At 38.5% G+C, this 13,515-nt stretch overlaps 1 protein-coding gene across 1 annotated transcript in view; it reads right to left on the reverse strand.

Moving 5' to 3' along the window:
- Positions 1-11,680: 11,680 nt before the first annotated feature.
- TWSG1 (twisted gastrulation BMP signaling modulator 1) overlaps positions 11,681-13,515 on the reverse strand; it is a 117,346-nt gene continuing 115,511 nt past the window's right edge. The window contains exon 7 of the transcript XR_004055715.1: positions 11,681-11,727. The gene's annotated coding sequence lies outside the window, so the exon portion shown is untranslated. The remainder of the gene's footprint in view (positions 11,728-13,515) is intronic.

Raw genomic sequence — 13,515 nt, forward strand, 5'->3', positions numbered from 1 at the left:
CACACACAGATCCATCAGCAGAGGGAAGAAGACTCCCAAATCAAGGTGTTTGAGTGCAACCACTGCCAAATCATTGGCCACAGCTATGCAAACACAGGGACAAAGCCCAGAAAGGGTAAAAATAAAAATGTGAATTTAAAAACAGAGCAAAGATACCAGCAGCCACAGGCCATGTAGAGACAGATTTTAAATCTGTGTAAATCTAGGAAGATAAGTTAAAAAAAATAAAATAACACTAAGAAAAATCAAACATCTAGAATTGCTGCAATATATAAAATATCTGCTTTTCAACCAGCAATCATGGTTTATGCAAAGAAACAGTAAAGTGTCACCCACTCTGAGGAAGAAAATAGCAACCAATAGAAACAGATCCGTTGGGCTCAGATACTGGAATTCAGAAGCAAACTCTTGAAAGTAGCTCTTATAATTATTTTTTAAAAATTAAACATTTTGCCGGGTGCGGTGACTCAAGCCTGTAATCCCAGCACTTTGGGAGGCTGAGACGGGCGGATCACGAGGTCAGGAGATTGAGACCATCCTGGCTAACACGGTGAAACCCCATCTCTACTAAAAAACTACAAAAAACTAGCCGGGCAAGGTGGCGGCGCCTGTAGTCCCAGCTACCTGGGAGGCTGAGGCAGGAGAATGGCGTGAACCCGGGAGGCGGAGCTTGCAGTGAGCTGAGATCCAGCCACAGCACTCTAGCCTGGGCGACAGAGCGAGACTCTGTCTCAGAAAAAAAAAAAAAAAAAAAAGAAAAAAAACATTTTTCAAAGAATTAAAGGAAAATATAATGATAATTCTTTAACATATAAAGGATATCAATAGGGAAATGATTCTATAAAAAATGAAGTTTCTAGAATTGAAAAATATAGTAAGAGAAATATAAATTGTATTACATAATCTCAGTGAAAGATTTGAGATGACAAAAAAAAGTGTACTTGAAGGTAGAGAAATTATCCTATTCAAAAAACAGAAAAATGAAGCAAAAGAAGAAATATAATGACACATCCATAAAAGAGAGGATATTTTTAGCAATAACCCAGACTCAAGGACATAAACTGTAGCTTTAAATAGAAGAAGAAAAAACAGAGAATGTAAACTAGTACAACCACTATGGAAAACAGTATGGAGTTTCCTTAAACAACTAAAAGTAGAACTACCATTTAATCCAACAATCCCACTACTGGGTATCCATGCAAAGGAAAAGAAGTCATTATATGAAAAACACATGCACACACATGTTTATAGCAGCACAATTTGCAATTTGAAAGATACAGAACCAACCTGGGTGTCCATCAATCAATGAGTGGGTAAAGAAAATGTTATATTGGCTGGGCGCGGTGGCTCAAGCCTGTAATCCCAGCACTTTGGGAGGCCGAGACGGGCGGATCACGAGGTCAGGAGATCAAGACCATCCTGGCTAACACGGTGAAACCCCGTCTCTACTAAAAAATACAAAAAACTAGCCAGGCGAGGTGGCGGGCGCCTGTAGTCCCAGCTACTCAGGAGGCTGAGGCAGGAGAATGGCGTGAACCCAGGAGGCGGAGCTTGCAGTGAGCTGAGATCTGGCCAGTGCACTCCAGCTTGGGTGACAGAGCAAGACTCCGTCTCAAAAAAAAAAAAAAAGAAAATGTTATACACACACACACACACACACACACACACACCATGGAATACTACACAGCCATAAAAAGGAATGAAATAATGTCTTTTGCAGCAACTTGGGTGAAGCTGGAGGCCATTATTCTAAGTAAAGCAACTCAGGAATGGAAAACCAAATACAGTGTGTTCTCACTTGTACGTGAGAGCTAAGCTATGACAATGCAAAGGCATAATAATGATATAGTGGACTTTGGGGACTTGGGGTGGGGCAGGGAAAAAGGTTAGGAGGAGGATGAGGGATAAAAGACTACATATGGGGTATAGTGTACACTGCTCAGGATATAGGTGCACGAAAATGTCAGAAATTACCACTAAAGAACTTACCCATGTAACCAGAAACCACTTGTACCCCCAAAACTATTGAAATAAAATAAAAATTATTTTAAAAAGAATATCTACATGAAGAAAACATGCAAACAAACAAAAATCTTAAAATTTTACCTGCATATAGATAACCATTAATAATAGCTTGGTATATCTCTCAGCCTTTGGCATGTGTATGTATATTTTTGAGCATAACAGTTTACTTTGTTTACTAAAACTAATGAAAACTGAAATTGGATTATTAAGACAAAAGTCAACTGCAGAAAAGCACTAATTTTACTAAATTAAATACTGGTAGGGTCGTGGGGGTTTTTGGGTGTTTTTTTTTTTTTTTTTAGTGTTTTAAGTTTTTTGTTTGTTTGTTTTGTTTTGCTATGTGATGTTTGAGAACTACCACTTAATGAATTTGACAGATGAAGTTTGAACATACGGGTAGGGAAATAAGCCAATGATTTGAATTACTTATCTATACAGAAGAAATAGTTTTAAGATTTAAGACCATATGAAATAAACTGGTTAAACTAGAAAAAAGAAAAAATGGTATTAATGAGAGAAAGAGCATGGTAGCACTTTTTATGTTAGAGATCATAGGTAAATATCAGCTGTTATAATTTTTATTAAATATCAAACATCAACCGGGCATGGGTGACTCACACCTGTAATCCCAGCACTTTGGGAGGTCAAGGCAGACAGATCACCTGAGGTTGGGAGTTCGAGACCAGCTTGACCAACATGGAGAAACCCCGTCTCTAACCCTGTCTATGTATTTGTAGTCTCTAAAAAATACAAAATTAGCTGGGGATGATGGCACATGTCTGTAATCCCAGCTACTCAGGAGGCTGAGGCAGGAGAATTGCTTGAACCCGGGAGGCGGAGGTTGCAGTGAGCTGAGATCGTGCTATTGCACTCCAGCCTGGGCAACAAGAGCAAAATTCCACCTCAAAAAAAAAAAAAAAAAAAAAATCAAACATCATTTTACCAGAGAACGAAACAAATTATTGCATAATACAGAATCATGAACCAAAATCAACTGTAGTTACCTAATAAAGTTCTGGTTGGCAGTTAAAATAATAATAAGAGAAAGAGAAAGAGAAGAGCCTCAGAGACCTGTAAAATTATGTCAGATATCCCAACATACATGAAATGAGAGTTCCACAAAGATAGGAGATGGAGAAAAGAGGGCCAGAATTTTTTGAAATAATAATGCTAAAAGTCTCCAAATTTGATTAAAAAAAAAAAAAAAAACTACAAATACAAGAAGTTCAAATGAACACAAAGTAAGATAAACACAAAGAAAACTGCACCTAGATACATCATAGTCAAACTGCTGAAAGCCAAGGACAAAAGAAAATCCTGAAAGTGCCAAAAGAAAAATGAGTCGTTGGGGGAAAAACAATGTGAATAGAGCTGACTTCTCATGAGCAACACAGGAGATCATAAGACATTGGAATGATATATTTAAGGTGCTAAGTGAGGGAGAAACTGTCAACCAAGAATTCTGTATCCAATGAAACCGTCCTTCAAAAAGGAAAGTGAAATAAAGACATTCCCAGAAAAACAAACCTGAGAGAATTTGTTAGTAGCAAACCTGCCCTCCAAGAAATATTAAAGGACGTTCTTCAGAGTGAAAAGAAATTACAGGAGAGTGTAACTCTGATATGTAGAAAGGAATGAAGATAAGAAACTTTTAAAATATGTAAAAAAGGCTGTACACACAATTTTCTTAATTTCTTTTAAAATATGATAAAGCAATAATTTTATGCCATATTGTTGATATTATATAAATGGAATATATATGACAGTGATAGCACAAAATAAGGGGAGGAAATGGTACTATATCAGAGCAAATTGGCTATAGTTTACTGAAATTAAGTTAGTATTAGCCTGAAAGAGATTGTGTTAAGTTAAAGATACAAGTCTCGGTTCATTTGGTGCAACTATAACAAAATACTACAGATTACATAATTTATAATGAGCAGAAATTATTCTCACAGTTCTGGCATCTGGGAAGTCCAAGATCAAGGTGCCAGCATCAGTCAAGGGCCTTCTTATTGCATCATTACATGACAGATGGCAGAAGAGCAAGAGAGAAGAAAGACCTTGCCCTTCAACTTCTAACTCTTTTATAAGGGTCCTGAAACCACCTTTGCAAAAAAATTATAGCAGTGAGAAAATTATGACTGTGAAAGAGATCTGACCTAACCAATTCCATCTTGCCTTTAACCTCCAAACTGCCCCTGATTATTCCTGGGCATGAGCTAAGCTAACTTTGGGAGAAATTTAGTTTATAGTTTAAATGATAATAGCAGGCCGGGCGCGGTGGCTCAAGCCTGTAATCCCAGCACTTTGGGAGGCCGAGACGGGCGGATCACAAGGTCAGGAGATCGAGACCATCCTGGCTAACACGGTGAAACCCCGTCTCTACTAAAAGATACAAAAAACTAGCCGGGCGAGGTGGCGGGCGCCTGTAGTCCTAGCTACTCTGGAGGCTGAGGCAGGAGAATGGCGTAAACCCGGGAGGCGGAACTTGCAGTGAGCTGAGATCTGGCCACTGCACTCCAGCCTGGGCGACAGAGCGAGACTCCGTCTCAAAAAAAAAAAAAAAAAAAAAAATGATAATAGCCCCTTCCAAAACCAAATTGCCTGTAAAACTAATAAAAATCCACCAGGTTAGGAGGATGAGAGGAGCCTAAATTCTGCTAAGATATACACATAGTTAAATGATTACCGGCCATTATTCCGGAGATCACAAGACTTACAGCTTCCCAAATTACTAGAACCTAAGATTGGCCTTTTGAGATGTCTTTTCAGGTTTTGCATTTCTGATGACTGGATGGCCTCATCTGAACCAGTGGCTCTTCTAAGGCCCCCACCCAAAACTGGACTCAGCACTTTAGGACCATTTTCCACATCCCTACAATTGCATCCCCAACCAATTAGCAGCACCCATTCTCTAGCCACTGCCTGCCAAACTATCCTTGAAAAACCCTAGACTCTGAATTTTGAAGGGGGGTGGGACAGATTTGAGTAATAATAAAACTCTGGTCTCCTGTTTAGCCAAATCTATGTGTATTAAATTCTGCATTGCAATTCCCCTATCTTGTTAAATAGGCTCTATCTGGGCAGTGGGCACAATGAATCCTTTAAGCAGTTATAGCCCTCATCTTATCCATGAGGGCTCCACCTTCTTGACTTAATTACCTTTTTGTTTGTTTGTTTGTTTGTTTTGAGACAGAGTCTCATTCTGTCACCCAGGCTGGTGTGCAGTGGCTACTCACTGCAGCCTCCGCTTCCCAGGTTCAAGCAATTCTCATGCCTCAGCCTCCTGAGTAGCTGGGATTACAGGTGTACATCAGCACATCTGGCTAATTTTTGTATTTTTTTTTTTTAGTAGAGATAGGGTTTCACCATGTTGGCCAGGCTGGTCTTGAACTCCTCACCTCAAGTGATCTGCCTGCCTCAGCCTTCCAGAGTCCAGGGATTACAGACATGCACCACAGCACCCAGCCTCTTAATTACCTCTTAATAGTATCACCTTGGGAATTAGGTTTTAACCTACAAATTTTGGAGGAGACACAACCATTCAAACCATAGTACACATTGTATTCCTTAGAATAACCAATAAAAAAGTAATTTAAACTATTTTAGGTGAAATAAATAAATGTAAAACTGTTAAGTAAAATTAAGTAATTTTTTAATGAGATGATGCCTTATTCTGTCACCCAGGCTGGAGTACAGGGGCATAAACATAGCTCACTGTAATGTTGAACTTCTGGGCTCAAGCAATTCGCCCACCTCAACATTATGAGTAGCTAGGACCACAAGTATGCACCACCATATCCAGCTAATTTTTTAAATTATTTCAGAGATTGGGTCTCACTATGTTACCCAGGCTGGTCTTGAACTCTTGGCCTCAAGTGATCCTTCCACCTCAGCTTTGTGAGCAGTTGGGATTATAGGCAAATTGAGTAAAGTTAAAATGTTAAAAATATAGCTAAGAAATCAATAAATGAATTAAAAGTGTACACTAAGCTGGGCACAGTGGTGTGTGGCTATAGTCCTAGCTACTAGGGAGGCTGAGGCAGGAGGATCACTTGAGCCTAGGAGTTTGAGGCCAGCCTGGGCAATCTGGGCAATATGCAAAATCCCATCTCTAAACAAAGAAACAAACAAACCAGAAAAGGAGGAACAGAGGAACTCAACAACAACAAAAAACAAGCAATTCCATTAAAAAACAGACAAAGGACATGAATAGACATTTCTCCAAAGAATATATACAAATGATAAATAAACACATGAAAAGATGCCAAACATTATTAGTCATTAGGGAAATGCAGTTCAAAACCACAATGACATACCACCATATACTCATTAGGATGGCCACTATTTAAAAAAAAAAAAAAAAAGACAGAAAGAAAATACAAGTGTTGCCAAGGATGTGGAAAAACTGGAAACTCTGTGCACTTCTGGAGAGAATGTGAAATGGTTCAGCTGCTATAGAAGACAGTATAATGGTGCCTTTAAAAATTAAAAATAAAATTAGCATGTGATCCAGGCATTCCATTTCTGAGCTTATACCCAAAAGAATTTAAATGAGGAACTTGAAGAAATATCTGTACACTCATATTCATAGCAGTATTATTTGCAGTAGTCAAAATATGGAAGTAACCCATGTCCATCAGTGAATAAATGGGTAAGTAGAATGTGGTAAATAGATACAAAAGAATATTATTCAGCCTTAAAAAGAAGGAAATTCTGACACATGCTACAGTATGGATGGGCTTTGAGGGCATTATGTTTAGTGAAATAAGTCAGTCACAAAATGACAAACACTTTATGATTACACTTAGATAAGGCTACTAGAGAAGTCAGATTCATAGAGACGGAAAGTAGAATGGTGGTTACCTGGGGCTGTGCACAGGAGAGAATTGGAACTTATTATTTAATGTGTATAAAGTTTCCATTTTGCAAGAAAAGAGAAATGAATGGTTGCACAACAATGTGAATGTACTTTTTGACTCTGAACTGTACACTTTAAAATGGTTAAGATGGCAAATTTAATGTTCTGTGTATTATGCCACAATCAAAAACAGTAATAATAAAAAGGAGGAACAAAGAAACAAGAAGGAAAAGACATACAGAAAACAAACTTCAAAATAGCAAGTGTAAATCAAACTATGTGAGTAATTACATTAAATGTAAATGGACTAAACCCTGCAATCAAAAGGAAAAGACTGCCAAGCTGGATTCAAAACCAAAAGCAAATCCCACTACAGATTGTCTAAAAGAGACATACTCTAGATTTAAAGACACTCATCATTTCAAAGAAATAAGATGGAAACAGATATATTGTGCAAGTAGTGATCACAAAAAAGTTGAATCAGCTTTTAACATCACACAAAATATACTTCAAGACACTGCACCCAGCCAATCATTTTTTTTTTTTTTTTTTTTTTTTTTTTTTTTTTTTTTTGAGACAGAGTTTCGCTCTTGTTGCCCAGGCTGGAGTGCAATGGCACAATCTTGGCTCACCACAACCTCCACCTTCCGGGTTGAAGCAATTCTCCTGCCTCAGCCTCCTGAGTAGCTGGGATTACAGGCATGCACCACCATGCCTGGCTAATTTTGTATTTTTAGTAGAGATGGGGTTTCTCCATGTTGGTCAGGCTGGTCTCGAACTCCTGACCTCACGTGATCCGCCCACCTTGGCCTCCCAAAGTGTTTCTGGCCAATCATATTTTTTTTAACCTTGGTTAGGTCATTTGCAAAAATGATGTTAATGCTAACTACTTTTTAAGGTTGTTCTGGCATTTGGAAGTAATATGAACCAAGGCAATGAAGTGGAGTCTCACAATCAAATAGACCTTGGGTTGGGTCTGGAATTTGCCACTTACTGGTTACAGGTGACCTTGAGTAAATTTTTAAAACTCTCTAAGGTCTGTGGCCTGGCTGGATTGAACAAGGCCTATGATAGTATAATTTGCAGAGAGTTGTTTAATGGAGCATAGACATTCTAGTTCACTGCTCTATGTGTGGTTCTGGCTCTGACTGCAGCATGTAGATATGCTATTTGTGACTCAGCCAAAAACATTCACTTTAGTTCCCAATCTTTCTAAAGCACTTAATAGTTTTATTTAGTAATTTTTTCAAATAGATATTAGGTTGCTGCCCCTCTCTCCCTTCCCATTTTCTCCTTTTCCATTCATGCCTAGCATAGAGCTTTCCAAACAGAAGAGATGTCAGTCTTTATTTAAGGAATGCAGTGTTTCAGTCCTGTTGGATTCAGCTATGCTTGTGGAGACGTGCCTTGAATGACTAAATTTTTAGTTTTCAAGTAAAGCAATCAGGTATTTCATCTTTTTACTGAAGTTGAAACACAAAGAAAAGAGCCTTAACCAAAACAGGGCTTTGAAGTTTGCCATTAAAAGGATTTCCTTATAGTGGCTATTGCAGGCTTTTAAAATGATAGGCTTTTAAAACCACAGGGGGTTACCACTCCTTAGGAATTTTATGTGTGAGTCTAATTACAAGAAAAGATGATCAGTTGAAATATCCTTCAATATTTTTGAAGTCTTTGATTTAAATGGCAGTATCTGGCAAATGAAGGATGCAAAATGTCCTGCTAGTGAACATCTCAGAGTTCCTTTGTTAAGTAGTTTAAGTTGTGAAGTAGGAGCTGCAGGGTTCTGGAAGCTCAGGCAGTAGCTAAAACCTAACATGGCTGGTGGAACTGTAAGTTGGTGTAGGCTTCCTAGAGAGAAATTTAGGATATTTAACAACATTTTAAATATACATGGACTGTGATCCAAAAATGTAGTCTAAGGTTATAATAGGACAAGTGTGGCATGCACAAGAATATTTAGACTATTATTATTTTTAATAATGAAAGCTCCATCAACAAGGGCTTGAGTAAGTCAATTAAAATATATCTATTGCGGTAGAATACTGCGTATAGTTTTTAAAAGACAGATTTTTAATTTTTGCATGAATCATATTTATGACATACAGCAAACAGCAAAGTGTTCGTTATCTGGATGGAATATGTATGAGAACATGTTTCTGCCTCTGTATTGTTTGAACTATTTATGAAAGTGATGCAATATGAGGGAAGAAAACAATGATGGCTTCCGTTTGGAAGGGAAAAATCAGCTGTGATTTTTATTTTCTGCTGAGGAAACAGAATAAAGAATAGAATATTGGGCTAAAAAGATCTATGATCATCCAATCCAATTTCCTCACATAGGATATAAATAGTAGGACACTTTTCCTAACATAAATTCTGTATTTAAAATATAAGTAGTAATTTATTTTCCCAAAACTGTTGCTGAGAACTGTGATATGAAATAAATTATATTTTTCCCCAAGGAAATAATATAATAATTTATTTCATCATTAAAAATATTACAGATATAGCCAAAATGATTTTTATAAATTAAAAAATACAATATGCAAAAAACATAATATAATAGTGTCATAAATTGAAGTATCTAGCCTTGCACAATAATAATATATAATACATGTTCATAATGTAATAAAATTCCATTGATTTATCAGAATTTCGGTGGCATTAGGGGATGATTTGTATGAATCACGTTACTTATAAACTTGTCCATGATAACTTTAAAAGATACTTTATTTTTTATTAGTAAAGTTTTATGTAGCAAATGGACATACTTGAAATATTCCTTGTCTACCAAGCTAGAAATCTTTCCATCCTCTTTCATTTCTCTCCCTTCTCTGTCTCTTTCTTGTCTGGCAGACATCTCTGAATTTATAGCTTATTGATAATAATTGAAAAGACTGACAAACTTAGCTTTGAGGGCTATTTCCCAATCTTATTTTCATTAACAAACTCCTTTCACAGTACAATATCTTTAACCCCATTAGAATTTTTATATGCCTTTCTCTCCAGTATTTTATTATGAAAATTTTCACATACATAGAAAAGTTGAGTTGCACAGTGATATACCCAATCATTAAATTCTACAATTGTCAATATGCTGTTCTATTTGTTTCATCACCTTTCTCTATCCATGTACCTATCCATTCATCAATTCATCTTATTTTATTTATTATTATTATTATTATTATTATTATTGAGACAGAGTCTTGCTCTTATCACCCAGGCTGGAGTGCAGTGGCACGATTTTGGCTCACTGCAACCTCTCCCTCCAGGGTTTAAGCGATTCTCCTGCCTCAGCCTCCCAAGTAGCTGGGATTAAGGTGCCTGCCACCACACCTGGCTAATCTTTGTATTTTTTAGTAGAGACAGGGTTTCACCATGTTGGCCAGGTTGGTCTCGAATGCCTGACCTCAGGTGATCTACCCTCCTCAGCCTCGTAATTTATCTTATTTTTTAATGCATTTCAAAGTAAGTTGCAAAACTGGCTCACACTTGTAATCCCAGCTACTCATGAGTCTGAGGTGGGAGAATGCCTTGAAGTCAGGAGTTTGAGATCAGCACCTGGGCAATATAGTGAGACTATCTCTACAAAAAAAAAAAAAAAAAAGGACAAGGTGGCATGTGCCTGGAGTCCCAGGTACTTGAGAGGCTGAGGTGGGAGGATCACTTGAACCCAGGAGTTCAAAACTGCAGTGAACCGTGGTCATGCCACTGCACTCCAGCCTGGGCAACAAAGCAAGATCCCATCTCTAAAAATATGAAAAATAAAAGAAAGAAAGTTGCAGACCTGAGTATCCCTAAACACTTCAGCTTGCAAATACTTATCAAGATCATCGTATTTTTATAGTGTTGTTTTATTTCAAAGTAAAACACATGTAGTGACATAGATATTAACTGTACCATTCTATGAGTGTTTAAAAATGCAAAACTCCACCCAACCCCTAGCTGGAAAACCTTTCATTACCCAAGAAGGTTCCTTTGTGCCCTTTCCTAATCAGTCCCCAGCTTTGCCCATACGAAGAAATAACTACTGTCGTAATTTTTATACCATAGATTAGTTGTGCCTATTCTAGAACTTTACGTGAGTGCAATCACACAGCACTGTTTTATGTAAGGCTTCTTTTGCTCAGCCCATTTTTGAGATTCATTCATGTTGTGTGTTTCAGCAGTTCAGATCTGTTTTTGTTTCATTATTTAAAAATTTTTTAACTTATTTATTTATTTATTTATTTTTTAGATAAGATCTTGCTCTGTCATCCAGGCTGGAGGGGAGGAACACAATCATAGCTCACTGCAGCCTCAACCTTCCTGCTTCAGCATCCTGAGTAGCTGGGACTATAGTTGCATACCGCCATGCCCAGCTAATTAAAAGAATTTTGTTATTGTTGAGACGGGGTCTCACTGTGTTACCCAGGCTTGTCTCAAACTCGTGACCTCAAGCAATCCTCCTGCCTCAGCCTCCCAAAGCACTGAGATTACAGTGTGTGCCACTGTGTCTGGCCAGTTCATTCCTTTGTCTGTTTTTGAGACAGGGTTTCACTCTGCTGCCCAGGCTGGAGTGCTGTGGCATGATCACGGCTTACTGCAGCCTTGACCTCTCCAGGCTCAGGTGATCCTCTGACCTCAGCCTCCTGAGTAACTGGGACTATAGGCATGCACCACCACGCCTGGCTAATGTTTGTATATTTTTAGAAACAAGGTTTCACCATGTGGCCCAGGTTGGTCTCCATAGTTCATTCCTTTTTATGGCTGAGTGGTATTACATCATTGAAGTATGGCACAACTCATTTGATCTCTTCTCCAGTTGATGGACATTTGCTGTATCCACTTTAGGGCTATCAGAAGACAAAATTACAATAACTTAGTTTAAAGATTGAATTGGCTTTTATTTGCCATCCTGGAATCAGGCAGCACCTCATTCTATAAAGTGGAATGAGTGTTTCAATGAGCTGAGTGGAGGCATTGACTTTATAGGCAGGAAAGGACTAAAGAAGGCAGAAGCAAAGAAAAAAAGCAGATGGGTCTTTTCAGTTACTTTCCTTGTAGTACTAAACAGAGGGAAATTCCTTATTATACTGACTCAAGTTGGCTGGAATCTCCTGATTTTTAGGAAAACTGATTTTTAGGAAAACTCACCCATGTCAATGTTCAGTTTGATTACGTGGCAGTTAGTACAAGTGACTTCATTCTGGTTTGATCGAGTCTCCTGGGGCCCAGTGCAGGAGGCTAGTCCAAAACAATGGCCTCCCATAAACCTTGTTTAACAGGACAATTAGGAAAGAAGCTGCTACAAACATGTCAAGAACTACGCAGGGTCTGAATGTTATCCTATTTGCAAGATTACAAATTAGCCTGCTGCAATTTCATGGATGCCGGCAGATAACACAAGACTCCTGAGTGAGTGACAGTTTTCTTATTCACAGCAATAGCAGTGGCCACAGTTACCGGAATTTGTGAGAGTTCCCCCAAGCTCCAATTTCCACAGGGTGACATGGAGAGAGCCAAGTGACATCTGCATACAGTTACGCAGGTGTTACAAGAGAGGAACCCTGAGCTTAAGGATTCCTAAACTTTTATAATTGCCCTGGAGGGTGACATTATTGTTATCTTCCAAGGCTGTTCTCTGTGCAAACATACAGATACCTCAGAAAAAGGCAGCCAGTACTTCTGCTCACACGTGGAAAACACCAGAGACCTACGGAGAATCGTCTCCTGACAGAACATTCTTGTACAAATCTTTTTGTGAACATCTGGTTTTATTCCTCTTGGGTAAGATCCTAAGAGTAGTCCTAGCTACTTAGAAGGCTGGGGCGAGAGGACTGCTTAAGCCGGGAATTCAAAGTTACAGTGAGGTATGAGCTACGATCACACCACTGCACTCTAGCCTGGGCTACAGAGTGAGAATCTGTCTCAAGCATAGATAACCTCTCATAGAGATGTTTATTGAACCTTTCCAGTGGTCATAAGTTTCACAAAAAGTCTGAGGTGTGACTAGCTACACGTTTTACCAAAAAAGCTTGTGGCAGTGGTTTGTACCTGTTATCTATTAATAGCAACCCAGGAGGCTAAGGTGGGAGGATCACTTGAACCCAGGAGGCCAAGACTTCAGTGAGGCATGATCATGTCACTGCACTCCAGCCTAGGAGATAGAGCAAGACTCTATCTTAAAATATATATTTAAAATATATGTTAAATATACGTAAAAAATATATTTAAAAATATATAATATATATTATATATTTTTATATATATACAATTTTTTCCTGGAGGACTGTGGCAGGGTTCCACCATCTTGCAGCTGCCTGAGACTTGGATTCTGTTTTTAAGTCCCTATTAAACATTTCTTTCTGAGAAAATGGAATTGTCAGCCTCTTTCTTTGACCTCTCAGCTCCCTCAATCTTTGGGAGCCGTTTGCACAGCCCAGCTTACTGCAGAACATTTGATTAACTATCCAGGAACTGAGACCAAGAAATGGGTGAAGGCACCGAAGCATCTTGTGGGGAGGCCCCAGGGTGGCGCCACATCTGTGTGGGACGGTGCAGCTCACATTTTAGATGCTTGCAGGCCATGGCGTGAGTACAGGGATGCTCCCAAATGCTGGCAGGCTTACAATGACCTTTAG

This window comes from Rhinopithecus roxellana, chromosome 21 (genome assembly GCF_007565055.1).
Source record: "Rhinopithecus roxellana isolate Shanxi Qingling chromosome 21, ASM756505v1, whole genome shotgun sequence".
Taxonomy (NCBI): Eukaryota; Metazoa; Chordata; class Mammalia; order Primates; family Cercopithecidae; genus Rhinopithecus; species Rhinopithecus roxellana.